Source organism: Alosa alosa, chromosome 15, assembly GCF_017589495.1.
Source record: "Alosa alosa isolate M-15738 ecotype Scorff River chromosome 15, AALO_Geno_1.1, whole genome shotgun sequence".
In the NCBI taxonomy this organism is placed as follows: Eukaryota; Metazoa; Chordata; class Actinopteri; order Clupeiformes; family Clupeidae; genus Alosa; species Alosa alosa.
Genome location: NC_063203.1, coordinates 7,333,425 through 7,350,110, shown reverse-complemented (window position 1 = coordinate 7,350,110; position 16,686 = coordinate 7,333,425). Strand labels below are relative to the sequence as shown.

General features: G+C 39.1%; 1 protein-coding gene across 8 annotated transcripts in view; it reads left to right on the top strand.

Moving 5' to 3' along the window:
• Positions 1 to 4,143: 4,143 nt before the first annotated feature.
• Positions 4,144 to 16,686, top strand: part of st3gal4 (ST3 beta-galactoside alpha-2,3-sialyltransferase 4) — a 67,563-nt gene continuing 55,020 nt past the window's right edge. For 2 of the 8 annotated variants that reach the window (XM_048263908.1, XM_048263904.1), the window contains exons 1-2: positions 4,149 to 4,527; positions 16,014 to 16,051. The gene's annotated coding sequence lies outside the window, so the exon portion shown is untranslated. Of the gene's footprint in view, positions 4,528 to 16,013; positions 16,052 to 16,686 lie in introns of all 8 variants that reach the window. The other 6 variants (XM_048263905.1, XM_048263901.1, XM_048263902.1 and 3 more) reach the window with 5 other exon arrangements.

Here is a 16,686-nt window from a genome sequence, read left to right as displayed (position 1 = left end):
ATGATGGATCAAAAACATTCATAAACATGACTCCAAACTGGAAGTATTACAAAGAGAAGTGTGTAGAATATGTCAAGCAGAAACTGAAGTTGGTGACAATTAGCCCAGCACAAGTGACTGAAGCGTCAATGGCACCTGAAAGCAACAAACGACGCAAAACAGTATGTTCAATATACAAAATGTGAAATTGGCCTACGCTATTATATTTTAATGGCAGTCATAATGGTGGAACTTGGAGAGCCAATTGTTTTCTGAGGTGGTACTTATTGTGAAAAGTTTGAGAACCACTGCACTAGGCCTATATAAAAATATTTACTTTACGTTATTTTACTTTACACAGTAGGTTACACTATTCAGTGGCCACAAGGGATAGGTGAGAAGGAATCCAATAAGGCATTAGCTGGAAGTGAACCTGTTAATAGATGAACTACTGTAATTATTAGCCAAGTAGGTCTATGACACTTACTCGAAGCAGGCTTGTGCAAAATTCCAGAATTGAATTAAGTATAGCAGACATCCCAAGTCTCCCGGAAGTTCCGGGAGTCTCCAGCATGTTGATAGCGTCTCCCTGACGCCCGCAAATTAGATAAAATCTCCCGGAATCTAGAGCGAGCGATCAAGAGCGCGCACGCGAGAGGGAGACCTAAAATCGCGTGTGCTTCTGAGTGTAGCGCGCACACGACAGGGGAGAGAGAGAGGGGTGGCGCGTGTGTCTGAGCGCATCCAAGACATAGAGCATCCTGATTGGCCTGTTTCGCTAAATCAACCAATCAGTTTTCAGTGTAGGCGGGCTTTTAATCTCTTTTCTCCCGAACTAAATCAATTCAGTGTATCTAGGAACAGGAGAGTCACGGCAGTCAGTGCAGAGTCACCCCCAAAAAAGGAACATGTAAGGCCCATTTCAAAGTGTACCCTTGTTTATAAGAGTAAAAAATAATGATAGGCCTAGTCTTGCACGATGCACTGTTTGTAACAGTGTTAGCATAGCCCATGTGGGTTAAATGATTGCAAAAACATGTTGAGGTGAGTTTAACTAGTGTCAATTCATGTGCATATTATTCAGGCCTATACTAGATGGCTAGTTGCCATGGCTACAAGACCAAACTGCAAGATCTACATATTTTATTTTCACAATTACTATCTATAGGCCTTCCCTATTTGGTGTACTGACTATACATTATTGAACAAACATATTAATCTGTATTTCAGTATCTAAGTAGGTTAAAGTTTTTTTTTTTTTTTAGTATTGTTATTTTTTAACTAGAAAATGTAATTTCGAGGAAATTACCAGTGCATGAAAATATAAACATACTGTATATTAACATAAAATGCAAAACAAACTTTTATTTGATAACAATTGGCAGAAGTCATAGTTGATAACAACTGACAGTTGAAATGGCTGAACAGTTAAATAGTTGAGTAGTTTAAATAGTTCAATTATTTAATAGTGAATTATTGTAGTGAGGACATTTATTTTGAAACAGTTGTGGGCAGAGGAAATAGTTGAACAGGGTCTGTAGAGCCAGATTGTATGTTTAAAGCCTGAGACAGAGTATATAGTTTAAAAGTTAAATATAGATAGTGTAATGGATGTTGATAGACAGAAAGTTGAATGGATGTTGATAGGCAGATTGTTTAATGGATGTTGATGGGATAGTTTAATGGGTAGATGAGTGAATGGTTTGAAGAGGATGAATGGATAGAAAGTTGGATGGAATGTGCCTTATATCCTTGTAGAATGGAGATACACAGAGAGAGTTGGCCTAATTGAGCAGAAAGCAGTTGATACAGGTGCAATCAGTTTAACTAGCTTTTTGATGGGACCTAGTAGAGCAGCTGGAAGTTGATACAGGTACAAATCAAGTTAATTAGCCCATTAGGGAAAAATAAGCTTGTTTTTTATGAATATCTCAAAAAGTATAAAGTTTACAAAAGTGAAAAATACATTCCTCAAGTCTCCTTTTCAAGACCTACGTTACAAAGTTTGAACGAAGTTTCTACGTTAAACGGTTGAAGCTGAATTAGACGCAGAAATTTGGTGGGAAGAATAACTAGAAAAGCATTTCCTGAAGGAAATACAGTGCATGAAAAGGCAAAAATATGATGTAAAATATCATACAGAGTAAAAACAAACTATATTGGTTGCTAGGTAGATGAGGTTTAATATAGTTGGAATGACTGAACAGTTAAATAAGTGGATAGTTTAAATGGTTAAATTATTTAGGTAGATAGTTGACGATAACTGACACTTGGAATGGCTCTAATGTTTGCTAGCAGTTATGCTAACTATGTTAACAAAGATAATAATGTTAACCAAGTATGCTAACTAGCATGGTAACAATGTTAAAATGCTAAGTATGCTAACCATGTGACTTTAGCTAACTTAGCTAATCATTTTTAGCAGTTTTGCTAAAATGCTAACTAAAGATGCTAACATGCTAGCATGCTAACTTTGCTAACCATGTGACTTTAGCTAACTTAGCTAATCATTATAAGTAGTTTTGCTAAAATGCTAACTAGCATGCTAACATCTTAGCATGCTAACTTTTACTAACCATGTGACTTAGCTAACTTAGCTAATCATTATAAGTAGTTTTGCTAAAAATGCTAACTAACATGCTAACATGCTAGCATGCTAACTATGCTAACCATGTGACTTAGCTAACTTAGCTAATCATTTTTAGCAGTTTTGCTAAAAATGCTAACTAGCATGCTAACATGCTAGCATGCTAACTATGCTAACCATGTGACTTAGCTAACTTAACTAATCATTTTTAGCAGTTTTGCTAAAAATGCTAACTAGCGTGCTAACATGCTAACTATGCTAACCATGTTACTTAGCTAACTTAGCTAACTAGCTACAGTGGGTAGGAGTCATAGTTGATGACAAGTAACAGTTACAATGGCTGAACAGTTAAAAAGTTCAGTAGTTTAAAAGCGCTAAATTGTTTAACAGTGAAATATTGTAGTGAGGACTTTTATTTTGAAACAGTTTTTGGCAGAGGAAGCAGTTGAACAGGATGTGTAGTCTTAATAGGGCCAGTTTGTATGCTTAAAGCCTGAGACTGGCAGTTGGTCCAGGTGGCCCGAACACCTGCCATAGGATTCTAATTGCTTAACGGCTCTATTGTGATGTCATCAGCCCATGTTAAGTCTATGGGGAAATTTTGACTAGTTTTTAATTAATAGTTTAAAAAGTATAAAAGTTACAAAGTTGAAAAATACAAAGCCCACATGTCCTAAGTAAGACCTACCTAACATAGTTTGAATGAAGTTTCTACGTTACACGGTGTAAGCTGCATTAACTGCGTTAGAAGAAGAAGAATAAGAAGAAGAAGAAGAAGAAGAAGAAAAAGCCTTGGAATAACAGTACAGTGCATTTTCATGCACTGTAATAATAAGATAACAGAACAGTGCATTTTCATGCACTGTAATTAATTAATTAACTTTTTTTGGGGTTGTTGTGATACCTCCCTGAAAAGGCTTTTTGCAGGTTGGGATGTCTGGTGTAGTGTATATATACTATATATATTTTGATCCCGTGAGGGAAATTTGGTCTCTGCATTTATCCCAAACCGTGAATAAGTGAAACACACACTAATCCCGGCACAGTGAGCTGCCTGCAACAACAGCGGCGCTCGGGGAGCAGTGAGAGGTTAGGTGCCTTACTCAGCCGTCCCTACTGGTCGGGGTTTGAACCGGCAATTCTCTGGTAACAAGTCCGAAACGCTAACCAGTAGGCCACGGCTGCCCCCAATTAAAACTGGCTCTTAAATTCCAATTTAATTCTTGAATTTCACTTGCATTTCAATTGAGGTAGCCAACAGGAAGCAGAATTGCAATTCGAATTGTGCACATCCCTGACTTGAAGAATCTATGGTAGTTTGACATTAATTTAACATTTAGGGTGTCAATATTAGGGTTTCACGCAGTGATTAATGACATGTTAAAGTGGCACTTGTTACAGTGCTTAATTGACCTGTTTTAAGTGTTTTCTCTAGACAAACACAGCAGCAGGTTTTTAGAAAAGAGGCTGGTCAGGTCAGGGGATTCAAGGAGATACGTCTATCTCAGCTGCAGCGCATTGGAATGCAGTTACATTGTGCGCATGCGCCACTCAAAACTCTTGATTTTGGGAACGTGTTGTGCCTAGTAGTAAGAAGTGAGTAGCAATGTCGTGCCGCATCCTGATGCCTTGCACATCTCCCTGCAACTAATGTCAATATCTGATATAATAATGGGAAACGCGAAATGACGGGAGATGCACCGCTGAAGGATTTGACAATTTACCATTGTCGCGGCGGGTATCTATCTCATTTAACGTTAATGCAGTGACCACCTCTGAAGCCAGCTCTGGGCGCCTCCCACTCAAAATTTGTACCCTTTTTCATTAATATATTTGTCACTGCAGTTACCAAGCAGTTGGCCAGCTGAACTGTCTGGCTTTTATATCATCGTCATCAACTTATACTATCAAGTTTCGACCGGTTTTGCGTAGTCCAAGGAACAGTTATAACGTTACAATAGGTAAGTCTGTTTTAACTTAACGTTACTATTTTTCCTTCACCCATGTTAACGTTAGATTCCCTTGGTTCGTGTTAAACGTGAACGTTTTTCAAACGGAGAGCTTTAGTCTGTAGCGTTTCAACAAATTATAAGGTAGTGGAAAGTTGCCAGTAACATTAACGTTAACTGCAATAACTTCGCGTTTTCAAAGCCATACTATTATTGTGCTGCTTGTGAGAATAACGGTTAGCTGACTAGGTTAGCTATCACCAGCTAACCTTAGCTAGAACCAACTAACGTTAACATTGCAGAACGTTACGTTAACTAGATAGAATTCTAGAGTGCTAGAAACTAGAAACACATAAAAGCAGGTTAAATAACTTAATGTTAGCTGTCACGGTTTTAACCAATGGATATAACGTTCACGTTACAGGGCAGACAATCTATTGTGATTAATGTTAGTGTGAACGTAACGTTATATGTCATAGCCTATGCATTAGTTTTTTTTTTTTTATGTTAACCCTCCACATTTTCATGGCATCTAACGTTACATGCCAATTTAATGCAACTTAGCTTTCCACATGTAAAATGTGCATGAGGACACGTCGCCTTTCACGGTAACGCTAACGTTTGGCTAACGGTACCTGAAGTGAACATGAAGTGGAGGAACACCAATTTGCAGATTTGCCCAAAGCGTTAAGTTGCTTGCTGTCGATTTAATTCGACTGCCCTGTCCAACCGTGTTTGTTTTTGTACCGTCAAGGGTACATGTTAATAACTGTGGTTAGCCGAGCATTATGTTCGACGTTAGGTTAGTTTGTTTTGGTAACGTTAAGGTTAACATCCTCTATTAACGTTATTTTATACGGTCGTTATGTTAACGTTAGCGTTATTTGGTAACGTTGCAAGTTAACTTTCGCAGGCATTGCGAAAGCTGTCAATGAGGTTGACGCAATATTCTGAGGAGTGTCTGGGTTGTATTGGGATTGTTCATGATGCCTTGTTTTTTCCCAGTAAATTAGCTGCTATATAGAACTATGAAATTAAAAACCCCATTGTTTTTTTGTTCATGTGACGTCACGGCAGTGATTGATTTAACACAGCACGCCAAATATTCTTTAGAACATCATCTACTGTCTCTAACTTCAGTGAAAGAATCAATAGTTGCAGCTTATGTAGCCTACTGTGGGACTGCACTGATCTGATCCTGGGCTGTGGCAGTGTTTTTCATTTGGATCGTTAGCATTGTTTGCTGTTAAATGTGCATTTAAGCAGTTATAGCCTAATGTATTCAAGACAAAGGGAAATATGCATTGTGGCATGCATCCCGTCATGTCTCATGTAGTCATTGATAACAAACACGGAGCCAGAAAGTAGTAAAACGTTTTGCTCAGTGATTTACCTCACATAATTAAAACGCATAGTACAGTATGTTTGGCATAATATTAACAGCCACCAGAGTACAAGCAATATGAGCACAAATGGGTGTCATCGTATATGTCAGCAGTTTAATAACTTGACCGAGTCTATCTAAATATGGCATCACATAGCATATTGACATTTCAAGGACTTGTAAGGACTTAACATGTGGGTATCTTTGTTGTATCCATCGTTGAGTTTCCTGAATGTTTTTAGAGTTTCTGTTTGGCCTGTTTTGGGTAATTCAACCAACTTGATGATGGATTTTGTTGAGTTGCCCATGGCAAACTAAGTCTATGTCATTGCAGCATATAATGTTATAATAGTTTTGTTTTAAATGTTGTTTTGAGCTGAGAGATGTGGGAATCTTTTTTGAATAACTTCAAAAGTTGTGTCACTGAGCTATTTGTCCAACATCCAAACATCTAGTATCATCCAAACATCTAGAGCCACAGTAATTTACCTTTATGATGTATTAAGTATAAGTGTATATATATACTCTTTTGATCCTGTGAGGGAAATTTGGTCTCTGCATTTATCCCAATCCGTGAATTAGTGAAACACACACAGCACACAGTGAACACACAGTGAGGTGAAGCACACACTAATCCCGGCGCAGTGAGCTGCCTGCATCAACAGCGGCGCTCGGGGAGCAGTGAGGGGTTAGGTGCCTTTCTCAAGGGCACTTCAGCCGTGCCTACTGGTCAGGGTTCGAACTGGCAACCCTCCAGTTACAGGTCCGAAGTGCTAACCAGTAGGCCACGGCTGCCAAGTGGCTAGTACGCTGCCCAGGAATTTCTATTGTCTGGGAAACATGGACTGTATTTAGGCTAGTTTTCTCTTTCAGGTTGTTTATTGCATGATTCTTTGTGCAAATGCTGAACAAGAACAGAAACGGATCATATATTGAAGGATTTATTCAATAAATGATCGCTGTAGACAGGGCCGCACTTACAAAGCTAATCTGTCACTCTGGAATGTAATGAGGTGTGTGCATCAGAGCTGATGTTTTAAATTGAGGCCGGGCTCTGCAGACCTGGCATTGGTCTCACACTTTGTGTGGCACGTTTGCAAGGTGTCTTGATTTCCTTTGATTTTTATGTCAAAAGCACAAGTCTCACCAGAGCCGGGCATCTCAAATGCTCTAGAGCAGTGTTTCCGAAAGTGCGGGCCGCCAAGGCATTGCAGGTGGGCCGTGAGAGGTAACCTAAATTACTTTATTAAAATCAGTGCTGCCGCTCCCACCACGTGCATCATGCACATGCACCAAGGGACTGAGGGGGCAAAATGTAGACAATAAATAGAAGTAGCTTTTCTGCAAACTGCGTTTCACTTTTCCTTGAACGTATACAATGTTAAAATGCAACAACACCATTTTGCATGCAAGTATGATACCTTTTGGGTCCTCTCAATCTCCACCATGCAGCAGATCTAACTTGAAAGTAAGGCTACTTAACTGCACTTTTGTGAGCGCTTCTTGAGCATGCACGAGTGAGATAAAGAGTGGCAGGTTCCAGCTGGCTTGTTATTATTGAGACCAATAGGTGACCCACAGAAGATTTTCAGAAGTGAAATTGGCAGGCCCCAAAAAAGCGTTTATTTGATTATTTATTTTTCTGGGCCCCCCTTCTGCCGGGCCCGGTGCGGTTGCTCCCGTTGCAACCCCTCCAGAATCGGCCCTGAAAATTGGGCCTCAACAGCTTTAAGTTTGGGAACCTCTGCTCTAGAGCATTTGAGATGCACGGCTCTGGCATAACTTGTTGCCTAACCTGTTGGAGCCAAAATAAGTCAGCAGTTTGAGACTGGCCATAGTTGGTTATTCAGACTGACGTCAAGTTTATATGGATTGACTTTGCTTGTCAATATCAATTCAGAGCTGTTTGTAAAGTTGGGACTTTGCATCCCCTCTGCCATGTTTCTGCTACTCTCAGCTGGATAGAGATTTTAGTGTTCAACAGCAGTAACAACAACCTGTGTACTAGAAATTCTTTTATACCAAGTTGTTTTACTTTCTTTGCAGAAGAGTGCATGCAGGATTTGGTTTTATTTGGTTTTATTTTATCCACACCTGTTATTTCACTGCAGTATTGAACTGCAGTATGGAACACACACGCACGCACACACACACACACGCTGACCTCACTCAGTATCTGTTGATTGCTTGCACGCCCTGGATTTCCATCACCATTGTGTTGTACACACAATTGAGCACTCCAAGTTCATAACGTTGTAGCACAGTTCTGGTCGGAAGAATTGCTCATATCATTAAATCCTCCAGGGAAAACACTTGGACTACCTTCAAACAAAAAAAGTGAAAAGTTTATTCAGTTGAAGCCATCAAGCAAAGGGCATCTGTTATTTAAAATCCTTTTATTTGAATTGTCTATTTAAAATGTCTTAGAAGCCTCTGAAATACTGACATATTGTAGGTGTAATGTGTGTGTAGGCTAATTATTTGGCCTTTTGATAAGTGGCTGTAAATGTTTTAATGAGTTGAAGAAGCATATTGGAGTTTTGGTATCTACAGCCAAAAGCCTGGCACATTACCAACAACCCAGCTTGTGTTGAACAAAATAGAACGTTCAAGCATTGTTTTTGTTTATGTTGTTGAAACGGTCTATAATGATACTTGACTGTTACAGTTTTGAGGAACATCCATCATATCCAACATCCATAATCTCTCATCATCAGCCTGGTCCACACACTTGGCTCACTTTGAGTTTGCTGTCCATTGCAGCATATAGTGTTGTGCTTTGGACCTGTAGACTAAGCGGCCATTGTGAGAGCGGACGCGGGGCAATGAATGACCCCCACTTCCTTCTCAAGGCAAGCACGTGCGTCTGCTGGTGTGGTACCTTGAATGAAGCCCTTTTCACGTGCCACGTCATAGAAAAATGCACACGGTGAAACAGGAAAAGGGTGTTGGTGAAATGCAACTGTAGGATTCTGTAGCGGATTCTGAAGCTTTGTCAAGAGCATAGCATGGGGTAGACTATCTGCAAAACTCACACTTAACGTGATACAGAAATACACACTCTGATCATTGCAACACTGTATTATTTTATTTATTTTTACATGGTTAATGCAAAACAGCCTTTTCATCTTGAGGAAGCATTAGAGGTGTAGCGGTTATGTCACAAAAACAGAATTTTGACCCACTGGCAGGAAAAAACGGCATATTGATCAGTGGCTGGCTCATTGCTTGATGTACAGTAGCTGACTTGTAAGGTGGAGTAGTAGGCTAGGCTACCCTCGGAGTGTTGATTTTTTGAAGTTGAAGTTTTTGTCCCAAAATGCATGAAAGGTGACTTCAAAATTGCCCCGGTAGTCTATTATTAGTCATCCAGTTTTCTCTCTCTGATATCATTGTTCAGTATGAATAATAGGCTATAGTTATCAGGTGCTAAAATCAACTTTAATGTTGAACAAGGGGACTGGGACACACACACGCACACAAATAGGCAGAGACTAGAAATCTGATTATTGAGCTTTTGAGTTTTGTACCTTGAAAAGCATTTTATACGGTGTTGAGTTTTTTTTGGCTGAGTTTTACAGTAAGACATTTCCCATGGAATTCCATTGGACAAAGAGCCAAACTACAAAAAACCAACTCCTGCAGCAAATGCTTTGACATTTGTTCAGCTCTTAGCTTACTTACATTTCACAATGAAACCTGATCGAGAAGAGAAGGCATGTAGTTTTAGAAGTTACCAGGAAGTGTGGCAGTCTTTTATTCTTGATTTGAATGTATTGGACAGTGCATCCCTTTTCCCAGCAATTGGGATATCTCCGATGTTCCTACTGTAGATTAACAAATAAGTTTAAGTAAGCTTAGGCGTAGCAGGTGAGGTCACTGGAGCTGAAGCATATATGTGGCAAATGTGTTAAATTTTGCACAAATGAACATACCACCGAGTGTACATGATGCCACTAAGCTTTTCTGCAAGACATCAATTTTTGATGAAGGGGATTTTAACTTTTAAAATTTGCAAGTAGCTGACAAAACTGAGCATATCAATAAACATAAATAGCACATTATTCACACCCACCATATGTGTTGTAAAAAAAGCTGTGACAAAGGACCTTAACCTAAAAAGTAGGGCTGTCAAAATAACTGATTAATTTCGATTCATTAATTTGAGAATAATGAATGTCAAAATAACTGATTAAAAAAAATAACGCTGATGAATCGATTCCGTATGACTTTTGACCCCGAGCCATTGTAGTCAGTAACCATTAGACTGTAAAATGAAGGAGAGAGAAGAAAATGTGCTGACTAGATCATTGATTGGAACATTTACTTTTAAACAACGGCCTGATGGTGTTGATAAAAATAAAGTGTTGATTAAAATAAAGTCCTCTGCAATGTCTGCAGCAAGGAATTTGCATATTACCGGAGTTCATTAACTTTAAAGTCGCACATCAATGCAAAGAAATAGTGTTGACATTGAGGGAAGTGTTCATTTATTTTCATTGTGTCCCCTAGGTTATATCTGTGGCCTGACATACCTTGAATGTGAAAAACAACTTCTTCCCGAAGCACTTTTGAATTTATTTCCTCAGCATATTAGGTCATGTCATAGGTTATTATGGCTATTATTAAAATAATAATAAGAGTTTTTGAACTTTAATGTCACTAATGCTGATTATTCAGTGATATTTGAATTTAAAAATTTAAAATACTTTCACAGCAAAAATTATATATGCGATTAATTTAGATCAATTAATCAGAGTATGTAATTTAATTAGATTATTTTTTTTTAATCGATTGACAGCCCTACTAAAAAGTAGTCAGTCCAGTTCAGATATGTAGGCTATTGTTTTCCTTCTTTATTATACATTGTAACAGGATATCCTCACTGCATCTGGGCGAGCAACTATCTTGTAGCATTGCTCGCCCAGACCACTAGCCTGGCTAGCGCCACCACTTCTCAATGAGACGTGGTCTGGGAACCAAACGTTCATTTTCTCGTATTTGAAAAAAATGCCCAGATCCGTTTATTGGGTGCCACGGATGTCTATCAAATGCGTCTGTTCATAGCTCATCATCGTCTTGCTTTCCCCCCTGTTCTGTGATTGGTTCCCTATCTCAGGCGAAAATTTGCTCCATGGTCTCCAGGCTGCCTTAGCAGCGTGAATCAAATCGCGCGCAAGGCAGCATGGGAACACCCAGGCTATTCAACCAAATGGCTCATTTATTGAAATAGAATTCTCTACTTTTGATAAACTCTGTTGTCTGTCTCCTTTTACGTTGAGGTTCCTGAGCTGGTTGTGACATAAATTGAGGCCTTGTCTGGGATATTTTTAACTTTTTGTTGGTGAGAATGGTTGCTTCAGTGTCAGTTTTTGCACTCCCTGGATAGATTTGTCTGACTAGAGGCTATCCCAGGGAGGCTTCAGATTGCAGCAGTTGGCTGTCCTAGGTTTACTGAGTTTAGCGTTAGCCTTGAGCTCAGTATGCCTCAGAAGATAGTGAGCTTAGTCTAGTTAATTTTGATAGGTCCAGAGATTGTTTTTCGTGGTTGATCCAGAGACTTTCTAATGTGGAGACACAGCACTCAAAAAATACTCCATAGGTAAATCTATTTTAGGGTGCTTTTATTTGAGTCTGGTTTACTCTCAGGGCCTAAATTTTAGCGTGGGATTGCAGGTATAGCACATAATTTATTGAAGTCCCGCAACTCTAGCCTTCATAATGCGAGAAATTCTTGCACACATTTTACAGTGCTGTCTGATAACGTTAATCTAATAATGGAGCGGTGTGAATGCAGACCGGTCGGACCAACTTCAGACTTGAATCGACCGTAACCCCATGCAGGGACAGACACACTCACAGAGCCGCTTTGCAGGTGTGCTCTCTCTCTCTCTCTCTCTCTCTCTCTCTCTCTCTCTCTCTCTCTCTGCAGCAGGACTTGTCACTGCTGAAGTCAAATTATGCTATAGGTGCTTCTACATCAACTGCTAACCGACAGGAAAGGAAAACAAAAGTTTAAAGATCAGGAACTGTCAGGAATTTTGCAAACACAGAAGTATCACATAGAGTGGCCATGAGATTCGACGGAACATGGATGGGTTCTCCATTTGAGGAGTGTAATCGATTGCGGACGTGCAGACAGTTACAGACACTGAGCGCATCGTTGGCCTAGTTAGGCTACTTTCACTTTTTAGAGTGCACGCTCATTACCTGAAAGATGCTTCATACCAAAACAGCGATCAAACATTATCAAATTTATCATAACATGTGTTGTCACAAACATTTATCCTATTAGAAAATCAAAACCAAAGGAAAAGACTCTGACTGTGTTGCTCTCTCATTGACGCCTGTAATAAGGATAATGCGATTTCAGTTTGTAAAATGTAAGTATGTATGGTTTTCAACAAAAAGCGAATAGCAAGGACCTTGACATGCACCATGCCATGATCAAGTTTGTGCACCTCAGTTAAAGTGTAGAATAGGGCTGGGTGATATGGCTGAAAACTGTATCACAATATAAGTATTTCATATCCGTCGATATCGATAATTATTGATTTTTTAAAATCTATTTCAGATAAGGACCAGAAGGAAAATTTAAACACTTTTATTTTAAACTAAACCTTCCTCTGATTTTAATCACCTCAGTTATCAATCAAAGCAAACAGGGGGAAAAAAAGGCTACACAATCATGAAAAACACTCAAATAAATAAATGTGCACATATCTGAATGAAAAGCAGCACTGGTTGAAGACTGGAAATATTGTAAACAAAGTAGCTTAATTTGCTAGTTTATAGTCTACTGGTTAGACTGTTCAGTTTCCCCACGTGTGTTTAAATTTCAAATGAATAGGCTACTTTTTCTCCTTGGGACAGGCCCGTTTGAGTCTTGGAAAATACTTTTTCCATTTGCATCGGGATTGAGATGATTAGAACTTAACAGTCAATTTGAATGCATTAGTTTTGAGCAAATTCGTGCAGTGTGCTAATGATGCTAACCGGATTTAATAGCAACTTAGCCAGTCGTCTTGCACGATTGTGAATGTTTGGATTACATGTGCATGCTGAGAAGGGATGCGCCTGGAGAGAGAGAGAGAGAGAGAGAGAGAGAGAGAGAGAGAGAGAGAGAGAGAGAGAGAGAGAGAGAAAGAAAAAACACTCATTGAGGGTCTGTGTTGAAGTAGGCCTACTTCTATCCCTACTCTGGTAGAGTTGCACATACTACAATGCAAGATATATTTAGCCTATTTATTTATGGACGACGTAAGGCGGGAGGTGTGTGTTGCTTTTAATTATCGAATGTTCTATCGAACAAATTTTTTATTGATATCGATTACATGTCTATTGCGATACATATCGCTATCGTTTTATTGCCCAGTCCTAGTGTAGAAGGTAATGTTCACAGAATTCAATGACATTTGAAGTGAGCGGTCTTATTTTCCTTATTTTTTGTTATGCCTTTGAATAATATGGGAGACATGAATCGCAATACATCGCAGTATCGAATCGCAATACTGTGATTGTCAAGAATCGCAATAATATCGTATCGTGGCCCAAATATCTCAATAGTATCGAATCGTCACATTTTTGGCAATTCCCACCCCAAATGGTCGGGCACCAACAACCATGTCACTTCAATCACACCTCTCCATTCTGATGCTCAGTTTGAACTTCAGCAGATCTTCTTGACTATATCTTCATGTCTAATTGCATTGAGTTACTGCTATGTGATTGACTGACTTGTGCTAATGAGCAGTTGAACAGACCTTTGTATAATAAAGTGGCCGGTGAGTACCTAGCTGTCCATTTTATCTGGCATGTCTTTCACTGTTGTTGTAATGGAAAAGTTATCTAGTATCTACATTTATCTATCTATCTACATGTGTCTGTCTGTCTGTCTGTCTATCTGTCTCTGTCTGTCTCTGTCTGTGTGTCTCTGTCTGTCTGTCTATCTATCTGTCTCTGTCTGTCTTTCTGTCTGTTTATCTATCTGTGTCTGTCTGTCTGTCTGTCTGTTTATCTATCTGTCTCTTTATCTATCTATCTATCTATCTATCTATCTATCTATCTATCTGTCTATCTTATTGTAAAAAAATACACACCTATCTGCCAGCATTCTAAAAACTCTAAGTAGAAAGCTTCAGAATGGTCAGTTTTAGCATCAGGTCTATACAGTGGTGAGACTTTTTTTTTTAATCATGTAAAGTTAAACCAATATTAAAATGGGTAGGAGGAAATCCTTTGAAATGATCAAACGAGATAGGGAGAGACTGTGGAGTTGCGTCTATTGCCCTCTAGATGTACACTCAATTAATTCAATCATGACATGCCCAAGTTTTCAGTACATGAAATTATAACATTGACAGATGTCATGGAAAGGATGTTAAAAATTAAATGCAATTAATGCATAACAAAAGCATAACATTTTTGTAAAACAGAAGACATTCATGTAGTAGATATTCGGGCTTTATGAAATGAAAGAAGTATTGTGAACGTTGGAAGAATACCAAAGGAAAGAGAGAGACAGTGAGAGTGGATAATGTAGAGGAAAAGATGAATACTTGATGTTTCAGCACAAAGATGTGCAATCGTCCAGAACTACCATATGCCTTTGTAACATATACTAGTTGTGTTTACTACTACTTGAATTCAGTTTCTTCTTAAATCCTCAGTGCTCCGTTGGTATTCAGCTGGCATTGGTCGTGAATGGTTATCAGCATTGTTCTTTTCTTGTTATGCCATTAAGGTTATGTAGTTTTCTATTTCTGTCAGATGCCACGCCCACACATTCAGACATCTAAACACCAATTTGGTGTAAATGCTTCTGACTCACCCCTTCAATAAACTGAACTGAAACAGTGTTTGCCGTATTCTTCCAGGCAGTGAAATTATGCTATAATGAAGTTATAGATGCCAGTTAGACATTTGAGTACAGCCTTGTGCTTTTGTGGTGGCTCTGGTTCATGTACACTAAGACATTGCATGATTCAGGTTCAGAACTGTTTTTATGCACCCTGCATTTCCTGGATATTCCTTCTATGGTTACAAGAAAGGATGCATGTAACACTATTACATATGTTACATTAACAGAGCAGATATGAGAGTGGCTGCCAATTATGTTCAATTTAGTCCAATTTAATGGTAGAGAAAGACATCGTTGTTTTGTGTAGTATGCATGCTCTGGAGCTGTGGTATATGTGTATGGGACCTCATCCTATGAACTCTATTGAAGGAATGAATGTCTTAAAATTACCACATAAATGACAATCTCATAAGACGAATTAAAACTAGCCTGCAAACAAACATTGTTGAACACACTAATGCAGTGTTTCTTAACTGGTGGGTCGTGGAACCGTTCTGGGTGTGTCGCGGAGCTTGTGTTAAAGAAGAAATCGCTCATTTAAAATGCTACCTTATTGCATAGATAGACAATGTTTATGTGACGGGTCATGTTAGAGATCATTTCAGTGGTAAACACAAGTAAGCTATGACCCTGAATATTTGAAATAGGATATGGATTCACTTAAATTGAAGACAAAATGGTACAGAAACCTCAGTATGTGGTGTGCAGTGAATTGCTGGCTCATGAGAGCATGAAACCATCAAAACTAAAATGTCACATGGAAACCAAGCACCCCTGTCAAAGACAAACCTGTTGAGTAGCTACTTTGAAAGGTGACAAGGAGTTGAATACTTGACAAATGTAATGCCAAACAGCATGTTCCAAACAAATAGGCCTACTGGCACTTTGCGTGTCTTAGCATGTAGCTCATCATATCTGTTATCCTGAACGCTAAAAAAAATATATGGGTCGCAAATTGTGGGTCCCAAAGCCAGACCAGTTAAGAACCACTGCACTAATGGATATCCGACTTGTCCGAAGAAGTGACATCTTTGTTTGGTCCATGTGGTCTCCTCACAGGGAGACACATGATGAGGGCAGCAGTCAGACATGAGCAGGTGGGGGTGACCATGATTTGTTCAAGTAAGAGTTGTTCCTGGACCAACATTCTAATGACGGTCCTGGACCAACAACTCTTTAACCAATCACAGCCTTGTGATGTAATCAATGTGAGCCTTCTGCTTCTCCCATTGCCATTTTGAAATTTCCCTCCAGAAACAACCAGTGGATCACCAACTTGTATCTCAATACAGGTAGGTCCTTGCATATTTGTGTGTAAAATAGTTGTCAAATAAAGTAATTCTGAGTTGAATCTGAATATATGCACCTTAGATTTTATTTTTGTTTTAGCTGACTTGGTTCCATGTTTGTCTAATGTTAGCTGCCAGGCTAGGGACCATACATTTACTGTAATACACTAGCTTCCTAAAAGGTAATTCAGTGGCTATGCATCTTAACGTATTTCGAAGGGATACAGTAGTTAAAGTAGCTTTGAAGCTCATTTAGCAATCTTGGTGCCGCTGTTATTATGTTAGAGGCTAGGCTAGGGAACATAAATTTATGCTACCAAATTAGCTTGCTAATAGGTAGGTGCAACATGCAACTATGTGAAGTGCCAAGCCGGTGTTATGTTAGTTCACTTGCTAAGGAGCACACTTTTGGACTACTAATGTAGCTTGGTAAAGCAGTAGCTTTTGTTTGTACATGGTCCTGGAGTGATGTTGCCATGTTGGCCTTGTTCCAGGACCGACTTTAGAATGTCATAAGGAAGCTGGTCCAGGCCCATCACAGTGAAGCTGGTCCAGGTTAGGGGTGGGCGTTATATATCGTCTGCGATAATATCGTGATTGTTGTTTTAACGATGTGCAAATTTACATTATCGAGTATT